General features: G+C 30.5%; 1 protein-coding gene across 1 annotated transcript in view; it reads left to right on the top strand.

Moving 5' to 3' along the window:
- Positions 1-175, top strand: part of LOC147026484 (uncharacterized) — a 2104-nt gene extending 1929 nt beyond the window's left edge. Inside the window, exon 3 of the mRNA XM_085881925.1 lies at positions 1-175. This exon is cut by the window's left edge and continues 1481 nt beyond it. The gene's annotated coding sequence lies outside the window, so the exon portion shown is untranslated.
- Positions 176-12500: the final 12325 nt, after the last annotated feature.

Below are 12500 nucleotides of genomic sequence, written 5' to 3'. Positions count from 1 at the left end.
GATTTCCACCTATATATTCTTACGATATCACCAACTTTGAACTTAGGTTTTCTGACATTAATCTCTTTTTCATATTTTAATTTTGTAAATGTTTCTGATGGCTTCATATTCGTTGACGTGTGAATCGTGTCATTATACTTATTCACAATATCCTGAATAAAAGATGACCATTGTTGTGAACCGAGTTGTGTGAATTTTTATATAGTCTCTCTTTTAAGGTACGATTAAAACGTTCAACAACAACTGCCTTCCCTTCATTAAAGGTACTGTATAATGTAATACTGTTATTTTTTAGAAAATTCATAAATGTCTTGTTATAAAACTCTCTACCCTCATCAGTCCACAATTTCTTAGGTTTTCTCTTACTTTTATTAAATATCTGTTGAAAAGCTAACATAAGAGTATTACCTGTTTTGTTTTTTAAAGGGACAACCCACGCATATCTACTCCTCAAATCAATAACGGTTAAAGCATACTTGTACCCCTTATCATTATTGAGTTCAATCAAATCAGCAGACCAGATATAATCAACTTCCTTGGAATAAACTTTCCTTCTCTGAAACTTTGTGAATATTGGTTTATGTAATTCATCAGCTAATTGCTCTTCAGTCTTAATGACATCATTAGAGCCTATAAGTTTTTTGAATTTCCAAGTCCAAGTTTCAATTTAGCACTAATCATCTTCTTCACGATGAACCTATCAACTTTTTCTCTCAAGGTTGGATTTTGTATCAGAGACAAATTATATAACATTTCTCTATCGGCTTCATGCTTTTCTTCCAACGTTGTGGTATTCCCATAATCAATATCGTGTCTCATGCACACTTCATCAACTCTATTGATTGGTTTACTCCAGGATTTAGGATTGTCTGCCTCATCTAATCTTTTATCCAAGTTTGTGCCTGGACCACAGAAAGAATACCCTGGAAGATGTAATTCCCCTGGTATTCCAGTAGTTGTAAATTTACTTCCTGTTAAAAACTTTTGTATATCTCCTCCGAGTTTGTGTTTGGAGATAAATTGATTTTTTTTGAACCACACACCGAACATATACCTTTTTGTATAACCCTGTTATTTTTACTTTTAATATATGAAATATTTTTAGTATTAGTTTTCTTTTTACATTTGAGACAATAACTCATTTATTTATGAGAAAAATTTCTGCAGAGTGTAAAAACCTTTTTAGTTTCCAACATGCACATTTGAATCTTAATTTTTAAAACATAAAGAATCCTTAGAAATGCCTTCACTCTCTCCTCCATTTATTTAAGAAAAAACTTGAATTAAAATACATGTCTTCTCGATGTCGATAGTCTTGTCAAAAGTATTGCAAATAGACTTTTTAATTCTTTGTATTCCTCCCTGGTGAGATAAGTTAATTTCTTTAATACCTCTATTCTTTTTTGAATCTCACTGGTTTCCATATTTTGATATTTATTCATTCTCTCTCTTTCCTCCCTCTCTCTCTTCTCTCTTTCCTCCTTCTCTCTCTCCTCCTCCTCCTTTTCCTCCTCTTCCCTCTCTTCTTCAACTCCTTCCTCATCCCTTACTATACTTGAATCGTTTACACCCCATAGAATATTATACATATATTCATCAGGATTTCTTGTTATTCCTGTATCCAAAATAATTTTTTTACAACAGGATACCAATAAAATTTCTTTTGAATTTCTAAAAGAGCCTTACCTTTTCTTAACCTTATAATTTTTTCATTATTTAACATTCTAATTAAATCTAAAGTTGTTGGTTTATCAACATCAGCATAATGCCAATCTTTTATTGAAAATACCTCATTCTTATGTTGTAGAACATATTTATTAAAATACCGAATACCCTTTTCTTGAAGGTATGCTTGAACACAGAAATGATAATTTTCTTGAAGCCTTCTTGCTGTCATTTATGTATTAGAAATATATGATAGAATAATATTATGGCACGAAACACCTCCCCATCTTCCCATAGTTAAATCATTTTGTATTTCCTTACTTATTATATATAATCCTGTTTTTTCTGTTTTCATGAGATAAACAAGGGCAAAACCATTATTATATTTACCCTTATTAAATTCTTTTATTTGTTGTTTACTAATCGTGGCTCCACAAAACTCATTCTCGATACCAAGTGGATAATATTCTTCCTTACGAGACTGATTTAATTGTTCCAGGTCTTCGAGGTTAATTTTAAATGACCAATTATACCCTAAATCATTCATATCATAACCCCATTGTTCTATTCTCATACAAACGATACGCCCTTCTTTATAAAAATTTATTTTAATTCGAACTGTGAATTCTGTATGACCTGGAGATAATATCAACACTTCTGTATCTTTAGAATACACAGCCGTTTTATTTAAGTATATATATTGTGATAAATCGCTTAATCTCACCAAGTCATTCGCGTCAGTCGGGCTTGGATAATTTTTTAATTTATAAGCATTTTTCATGTTAATATTTTTGTTTATATTATATTTATATCGTTCAGCCTGTGCCTTTGTGTAATAATTTGATAAATCAATATCCAGTTCTTGAGATACACCAAAGATAGAACCATCTTTACCAACATAAGTCATTTATATTAGATTAAAAATAATATCATAAAATTTTTTATTTTTGTTGAGTTGAAATAACACATATAGACATAATTGACCACAACACTTGGAATTTAATTCTTGGACTTGAAATGTTTGATAAACACCATTCTGTAAGAATTTTATGACTTCAACAGGTGGTGGAAGACCAAAACTATCAAAATAATATTTGTCTTGACTATTAAAAATACAAACCCAATGAGAACCGTTCCCATCATTATCTTCTAAGTTCATAATAATATTCTTTGTATGTTTCGACACATTTGTTAATTCATCTCTCATACAAATAACCACATTATGAATTTTTAATTTCTTACAATATTTGGCAAGTTGTAAATTTGATGTTGTATTCTTTCCAAATTCTTTCAACCACTCATCAATGCTCATTTATTTATTAGAAAGATATAATCCATTACCTCTTTTCGTTAATTTTACACCTGCTTGTGCTATAGAAGAAAGCATATCTCCAACTAACAATCTCGCTTTATCAGGCAGACCTTCAAGTTTTTCAGCAAAATCTACAATTACACCACTTCCACTAATTTGTTTCTCCAACTCTTTGTTATGTCTTTCCAATTCTTTTTGAGCCTGGAGTTGAGCCTTCCTTTCGTTGGCAGTTTTGACCGCTGTTGAAATACCACCCGTCAATGCTCCAACCGCACTTAAACCAGCAAATAAAGGAATTAGAAATGGGAGAAATCCTCCACTCGTCTCTCTTATTGAATATTTTTTCAACATTGGTTTTGTCATTTTAATTTTAAGTGAGCCAGTGTCATTCAAGATTTTAACCTGTTCTCTTGTGAGCAAAACATCAATTCTTACTGCTCCTTTTCTCTGAATTGTATTAACGTTAATCGTACAAGGCTTTTGATTTTGAACACAAGATGATAGTTTATGAAGATTGATTTGATTAACATATACCCCAGTTGGTACTTTGCCACTCATTTATTTAACAAAAAATTATGTGAGACTAATCATCACACCATTATCTGTATTAATCTGCAATTCTGTTTCTTCCAAAAGCAAACAATATGTATCAACTTCTTCACTCTCTCCTCTTTCAATGTATAGGGAAGTATCCACTCGATTAGACTTTATAGTTTCTTTTTGAGCGCTCAGGTCAAACGTATAGATTGTATACAAACTTTTAAATGCTGTCATATCCAAAATAGGTTCTTTATTTCCATTACTTTCACACACCTTTTGGTAAGACTTGTATGCTTCAGCAAAATCATTTTTTTCCCAATTAATTTCCAATCTATCTCGTGGATAAAATGTTCCATCTAGAGAAACGCGAAGTTGTTTCACCTTAGCATTATCACTCAATGCATTATTCTTATCAGTCGCAGTATCACCATCTGGCTTTTTAAAAATCATCCACAGATATCGTGGCTTTCCTTCCAGAACACCCAAATTCCACGTGTAAGTAGTTTGATTGAGTTTAACGTGTTGACATCTTCTTTTGAGGTATGATACACTGAGTGGTTTTTTTGAGTTAAGTCTTCGATTCAACATCTCTTCTGTTTTAAGATTAGGAGTATATTCACTGATATACCAACTCATCTCCTCAATTACAAATTTATTCTGATCACCAAAAGCATTACCAACACCAAAAAGCAATCTATTTTCATTATCATTCCTTTGTAGTTGAAATCTAATTTTAAGACCATACAGAACTTTATCATAATCACAAAATCCAAATATACCTTTAAGAGGAACTGCCACAGTAAAACTATTTTCTGCTTTTGTATCATCATTATACATTCCTTTCCTTTGAGTATACCCAGGGTCTGTGTTTGTTCCCGTTGACATATCAGGAATAAAACCTTCGACAGACCCCTTTCCCATTCTATCACTGAATGTATAGAGTGTAAATTTCATCATTTCAGATACAGCAGAGACATAATCAACCGCTTCAACTTCTTGTGTTCCAATATACAATCGCACACTATCAAACATTTTCCAGAAGAAATCATTTACAAGTGTAGCGTTTGTGTTATTCCCAGCCTTAGTGAATTTAAATTTACACAACAAGAAACTTTCGGAGAGATTCAAATAGGTTTGTTGATTATTTATTTCAAAACTTTTTGTACCATTTGTATTCCAGTCTGTTCCAGTTATTGCATTTACCTTGAAGTAATCTTCTTTTAGTGGAGTTTGAGATAATAATAGTATCATCCAAATCATAGATACTATCAATTGCTTCCATACTTGTATTTATTTAGGAAAAAGATGTTAAAACTTTTGAAACCCTGATCCAAGTATTTGAATTATTTTCTGTCGTTCTTGGGGGGACAACTGAGTTTTACCTTTCTTAATTTCTTTTATTGCTTGTAATTTATGAGATTCTTTCTGAGCATCTTTTATACTCTTTACAGCACCTGCTACATTTCCCACAGCAGAAGCAGTTGAACCAATTAGGTCTTTATGTTTAAGAATAGTTGAACCAATACCCATGAGAGTATCAATTATCCCATCTCCTCTAAATTGATGTCCGACACCCCTTTGTCTCTTAGGTTTATAGTATCCTCTACCAAGATACATACCTTCACCCTTGTAGTACGGGGAAAGGAACATCCCATCCCCTGTAATTATTTTATATTTTCCCAACTCGTGCTTCCTCACAATAACCATCGTATTTATTTATTGAAAAACTTCACGTAGGTGAATTCTGATGGATATAACTTCTCCATTAAAAGAGATCACACGATTATCTTGGTCGGTTATCCTAAAATTTACTCTGTGTATGGTTTTTCCTGACACAGGTAGATAAACCAAATTTTTAGGCTCCATATTGAATTTATAACCAATTGGGGTTGAGTATGCGCTGAATGAAAATATTGTATTTGTTTTTAATCCATCATTATAAGCACCATCAATCAAATCACAGTGAATTAACACCGAATTTATTCCTGAGGATATTTGAATGACATTATCACTGTAAAACGTCCCATTAGTTTCAATCTTTTTGAGGAGAAACCTAATAACTCTCTAAATGAATTATCAATTGTGAAATCAACCTTGTAGTTATTTTTAACTTTAATCGTTGATTTTGAAGTATGTTTTTGAATGTTTATAACAATATTTTTTGGTTCATCACCCTGTTCTTTCATAAGACGAGCAATTTCGGAAGATATTTGAGAAATCTCGTATGCTCCGGGTGAGACTGTTATCGTTTTGTATCCACTTCCCGGATTATAACTAAACTTGTCATTTTTCTCGGTTATATTAAATAAGGTATTATAAGTCTCCATGGACAATAAAGATGCCTCATATTCTTTTGTTGTGTCAAGTTGTAGTGGGTATGGGAATGAAGATGTGTGGTCGCTTGTTGTGAAATTAAAACTCAGGATTGTGCTTCTCATCTTATTTAATATGAGATAAAATGTCTTTATATTGAGATTTATTGATTATTTTCATGTTCATCAACTGGTCTAAAATGGCTGATGCTTCATTAAAACAATTGTTATTTCCAGCCTTCTTACTGCCGAACAACAATAACAGTCTATTAACTAATTGCGATGGGTCATTTGGAAGAAAACTAATACCTGAACCAAGGATACTTAAAGCCTGAATAATGTGTTTCTCCTTCTCATTCTTCCTACTTTTACCAGAAAGAATAACCTTATAATTTAGAGTGTTCAGCAAATCAATATATACTCTATCATCATTATTTTCCATATCCAATGGTTTATCAATATACTTTGATTCATCCCTCACAGTTGAACCTTGTCTTCCATCTTTTGTGAGAAGAAACATTAATCTCGGAGTTAGTTTAACAGGGGGTTGAGCAGAACTTAAGAACCTTAATTCATCATTAAATATCAATACCTTTTCTTGAACAAGATGAAATATTGCTGGTTGTTCTGTTGGAATGAGTCCTGCTTTGGTTTTTGAATCCGCTGAATATTCATTGTTTTGAACAGCATTCACAATATAATCAGGGGGTTGATTAATCTCTTCCAGTTGTTGAAATAAACCTTCATCATCATATTCTAATTCTCCTAAATGCTCTAATTCTTCCTCCGTCATTTGACTGAAATCTTTTAACATTTGAAGCTTTCTAGGAGTATATTCTACTGTGGGAACTGTGGAAACATCTTTCATTTTTTCTTGGGAAGTCTTTAAAAGTGGTTTAAAAAGTTTCTCTTGTTTTTTTTCAAATGCTTCTTCGCCCGTTAGTTTCTGTCTGCGTTTCTTCTTTATGTCTTCCTGTTGTTTTACAACTTTTGAAACCAACTCTTGATGTTCCTTAAATCTTCTTGCTCTTTCTTTTGTATCCATTTATTTATTGTAAAATATCATTTAATGAATTGTAAAGATCAACAGGGAAATTTTCCTTTTCTTCATCATTCAAGTAGATGTGTTCAAATAAATCCTTTTCTTTAAATATTTCATCAAATTCTTTGTTAACATTAATGCGAGTTGTAATTTCTTCTTCACTAATCCTTGCATCTCTGCTTTTCATACGTTTGTGTTGAGTTTCTTCATCAACATCAAAACCGAATGATAAAATCTTCACTCCGCTCAGATATTTAATAATTTGTCTCTGTTCCTTCTGGATTAGTTTCTAATATCCCAACACCACCAGATTTTAGTTTCTTTAACTCACTCTTACAATGTGAATATTTTGTTGTACCAAGAGAAACCTCCTCAAATATTTGTCCTTCATTCCTCAATCGCATATGTTCCTCCACTGAAATATAGTGATAATCTTCACCTTTTACTTCTCCAGGTCTTATTGCTCTAGTTGTTGTTGATACAATGCGTATCACGGGGTGTTTTTTAAGTAAATTTACAATATTCTCATTTGTACTACACAAGAACCTTGATTTATGAAAGTTTTTTCCAGAAGCAGATTTACCCACAAGATTTATAATAATAGTTGTCATTTATATATGTAATTGTTTATAAAACAAAAAAATATATCCCTTAATATCTCATCTTGTTTCACAACAATATATTTATATTTTTCAGTCGTGTGCTTCATATAATCCTCAAATTTCTTTTTACTACATAATGTAGAACAATTATCTCTCCAAAAATTATTGATATCTATTGAATTTAACTTGAATAAAATAAAAGTATTAGCATTGTTTCTGATGGAACGACGAGGAAGTTGAAAGTACGATTGACTAAGATAAATACAATTACAAGAAGAATGTCTCCCTCTTGTGTAGTAGCTGTCCATTACCGTTTGGTTTCTCTCATTAACACAATCATCAAAGATAACGAGGTTCTTTTTTGATTTATCCAAATCTTGGGGAGACGGTATATCATCCGTATTATCACTAAGAATACAAGTTATAAGATTTGATTTCTTTTTACATCTCTGTGTATCACAAAATAGTTGAATTATATCTTCAATGTTATAATCATTTAGGTTTTTTTGACGTTTAAATAAACCTATTATATCTTCTTTTTGAAGACCAGCATTAAAACCTTGTGAGAGTAGTTGATACTCTGGTTGAAAACTCGACTTTGTGAAAATTATTAAATTATCATAATCTAAAAAGTTGGGAGTGAGGAGCATTTTTAAAAGTAAGCAGGTTTTTCCACATCCACTTGAACCAACTATGAGACATCTTAATGAATTTGGGAGATTTTTATGGTTGTTAAATTTTATCTTATTTTCCCAAATAGGTAAAAAATCATTCATTTATATATTTGAAAAACAGGTTATTTAATTTATTATTGGCTTTTTTAGAAACTCTATATTTTATCCTAAGTTCAGGTTTAATTTCAAGATAATCCATTATTTTATTTATACAATATCTTGTGTTGATATTTCCCTGAAAATTACATCCATGAATAATATACAACAACAATCCTTTGAACATTTCTCTTATACGTTCAGTTTCTTCCCTTGTAAGGAAAGGTGTGTTATCATCCTCATACTTTACATTCATTTCTCTAATCAATCTTGTAAAGTAATTCATTTTTGGTGTAAATCTAAAAGAATTATTTTCCTTTTTATATTTTTTATTATCATTAATTAGAAGATAATCACAGAATATACATTGTTTATAGGCTTTTGACTCTGTGTTTAATCCCCGTCTTTCACACGCAGGACAATTCTCAAATTTGTCATATGGAGAATCAGGAAAGTCTAGCATATTTATAAAGTAAAACTTTACTTAAACTGAAATTCATCTATACTTTCAGTTGTATATTACCATCGATATCGATATACTTTTTTTCATTATCAGATTCAACGACAACATTTTTTATATTAAAGGTAATTTTAAAATTATCGTTAACTACTATTGAACGAAATGTCATTTCACCTGATATATTAACATCCTTTATTTCATCAAGATTTACATCTTTAGGGTTGTTGAAAAAAATACAAATTTCTCCTTGCATATTACAGATGGTCTTATCTTTTCTTTCTAAAGCTTCATCCATAAGGTTTTTGTTCTTTGATACTTTTTCTTGTTTCATTGCTTTTTCTAGTTTTGAATATATTACTAGAAGGAGAGGAGAAACTTTTTTTAGAGATACTTTAATTGATGTTCTACCAGGTATACTAAAAGCCCTTCCACTGAAGGAAATTGAAGAACTCATATTATTTACCATAATAGTTTTTATCCAATAGTTGTTATATTTATCTTTGTTCAATTTTACATCCTTGACATATTTCTCAGTATCTTTAACAGATGAAGAGATTGATTGAAACTTGTCTTTTGTGTCTTGAAACATTGTATTTATTAAGTGAAAAAGTTGGAGGATAAAATGTTTTTAAGCACAGATTCACCTATAAATTAAACGAAATTTTCATCAAGAAAATTTTAGTTCAAGCAAAGTTTTATTCTATAAATATGGTGAATACAACGTACTGCGATGTTTGTAATCACGAATATAAACATTATAGAAAACACCTCCGAACCAACAAACACACATTTAATCTATTTCATCAAATATCTCCTCTTGAGTTGGAAAGAAAACATTGTGATATCTGTTCAAAGGATGTTTTGAAGAGTAGTTATAATCAACATCTTCAATCACAAAAACACAAGAAAAATGAGTTTAAAGTAAAGGGAGACTATTATATTAAAAACACTGATGAGGCATTTAAAGGGCATATAAAAATAAGGATTTTTCAATTTGGAGAACCCGGTCCATCATCAATAGCTGAATCAATTGAAATAGTAAAACCCGATGTTGAAAAAATTTATTAAAAAGACATTAAAAGAAATAAAAACTTTAAAGTTTTATATGGGAGTGAAAATGAATATGAAAAGACAAGATGAAGAACAAACTCCTTATATGAGAACAGATCTTCATTTTATAACATCATTTCAAGATTTTTTGAATAGTGGGGTTTATGAAGAACTATCAAGACAAGAGGAGGATGTTGATAATACAGTGGTAGGAAGTGGATTCAATATTAAAAAAATCATCTTTTTAGATATACACATTCTAAAATCAAACCCTCTTAAAGCTTCTTCTTATATTGAATTACCAAAAGAAATAAAACTAAAGAAGGCAGTTGTTAATATTAAGAACAATGATAATAAATGTTTTCTCTGGTCTGTTCTTGCTCACTTACATCCACCAAAATGTAATTCAGAAAGAGTAAAACAATATATGAAATATGAGAATACCTTGGACATTAAAGATTTTAAATTCCCAATGCCACTAACAGATATTCCTAAATTTGAGAAAAAGAATAATCTTTCTATTAATGTATATGGATTAACGGATACAAACAAAGTTCAAATATTAAAAATTTCAAACAACTATAAAAATGAAGAAACACACATTGACCTTTTATATTTTAGTGTTGGAAAGAATTCACATTACACATACATCAATAATTTATCAAGATTAATCTCTTCTCAGGTATTCAGAACAGCAAACAAAATATATCCTTGTAAGCGATGTCTTAATTCATTTCATACAAAAGAACGATTAGAACAACATTCAAAATATTGTAGTAATCATAAATCAGCTGTAATTACAATGCCTAAACCTGGTGAAAAGATTTATTTTGAAGATTATAATAAATCTATCATGCACCCATTTGTGATATACGCTGATTTTGAATGTATCCTTAAAAAGATAAATACTGCTTCTCCTAATCCAAAAGAACCATATACAAATAAATATCAAAAACATATTCCTTGTGGTTTTTGTTATTATATCAAATCATCTGTTGGAGAAAAGTATAACAAACTTGAACATTATCGTGGAAAAAATGCTTCACAAGAGTTTGTAAAACGATTAGAAAAGGATTGTATAAGACTCACTAAATTAATGAAAGAAACAAATGAACCGATGAAATTAACCAAAGAAGAAAAATTAGAATTTAGAATGAACAATATCTGTCATATTTGTGAGGGGGAAATTAAGGAGTTTAACGTTAGAGACCATTGTCATCTTACTGGTAAATATAGAGGTCCCGCTCATTCCTGTTGTAATCTTAATTATAAATTACCTTCTTTTATTCCAGTCTTTCTTCACAACAGCGCCAACTATGATACACATCTATTTATAAATGAACTTTCAAAAACACCAGGGAATATTTCTGCTATAACAAACACAAGTCAAAAGTATATTTCATTTTCAAAAATGATATTCACAAAACCTATAACTCGTATTAGGTTTTTAGATTCTTACAAGTTTATGGGAACACCACTAGCCTACCTCGCATCAAATCTAAGCTCCACAGACTCTTTTCCAAATCTTAATTCATTCTTTCCAAAAGAGGAAATTCTCACTAAAGAGGAAATTCAGATTAAAGATGAAATTCTGATTAAAGAAGGAATTCTTACGAGAGAGGAAATTCAAACAAGGAATGAAATTCAAAGTAAAGAGAAAATTCTTACAAGTAAGGGAATTTATCCTTATGATTATATGGATTCATTTATGAGATTTAAAGAAACACAACTTCCTTCAAAAGAAAGTTTCTATAATAACCTTTATGAAGAAGAGATAAGTGATAAGGAATATAAACACGCACAAGAAATATGGAAAATATTTAAGATAAAGAACCTTGGAGAATATCACGATTTATATCTAAAAACAGATGTTTTATTGTTAGCTGATGTGTTTTAAGCTTTTAGATCACTCTGTCATAATAAAAATTGTTATGGGTTAGATCCTGCCCACTATTTCACAGCTCCTGGTTTAGCTTGGAGTGCAATGTTGAAAATGACAAAACAAGATATAGATTTAATCAGTGATGTGGATATGCTTTTGATGATTGAGAAGTCCAAGAGAGGTGGAATATCACAAGTATGTTCAAAAAGATATGCTAAAGCAAATAATAAATATCTCCCAAATTATGATAGTGAAAAAGATAGTAATTATTTGATGTATTTTGATGCTAATAATTTGTATGGATGGGCAATGTCTCAATCTCTACCTTATGGTAAATTAGAGTGGGTGGAAGAAAAGAATTATGAAAAGGCTTTGATGAATATTGTTATTTCTTCTCAAGAGGAATTGAATGACGAAGAAGAAGGTTATTATTTTGAAGTTGATTTGAGGTACCCGAGTGATCTTCATAATAAGCATAAAGATCTTCCTTTTGCATGTGAGAAAGAAACTCCAAAGAAAGAATGGTTAAGTGATTATCATAAAAGTTTTAATATTAAAGGTAAATCAACAGAAAAGTTATTAACAACATTCTATGATAAAGAGGGATATGTTTTGCATCAGAGAAGCTTAAAACAGTTTTTGAGAGAAGGATTGAGAGTAGCTAAAATTCATAGAGTTTTAAAATTTAAACAAAGTCCTTGGGTGAAAAAGTATATTCAATTCAATACAGATATGAGAGCAAATACAAAAGTAAAATTTGAAGGGGACTTTTATAAATTAATGAATAATGCTGTATTTGGAAAGACTATGGAAAATGTTAGAAACAGGCAAAACATTAGATTCGCAACATCTTGGAAAGAAGCTT

This window comes from Eptatretus burgeri, chromosome 5 (assembly GCF_056783735.1).
Source record: "Eptatretus burgeri isolate ZD-2024b chromosome 5, Ebu_testis_v1, whole genome shotgun sequence".
NCBI lineage: Eukaryota > Metazoa > Chordata > Myxini > Myxiniformes > Myxinidae > Eptatretus > Eptatretus burgeri.
The sequence above is the reverse complement of the archived record's forward strand: the minus strand, read 5'-3'. Positions and strand labels throughout refer to the sequence as shown.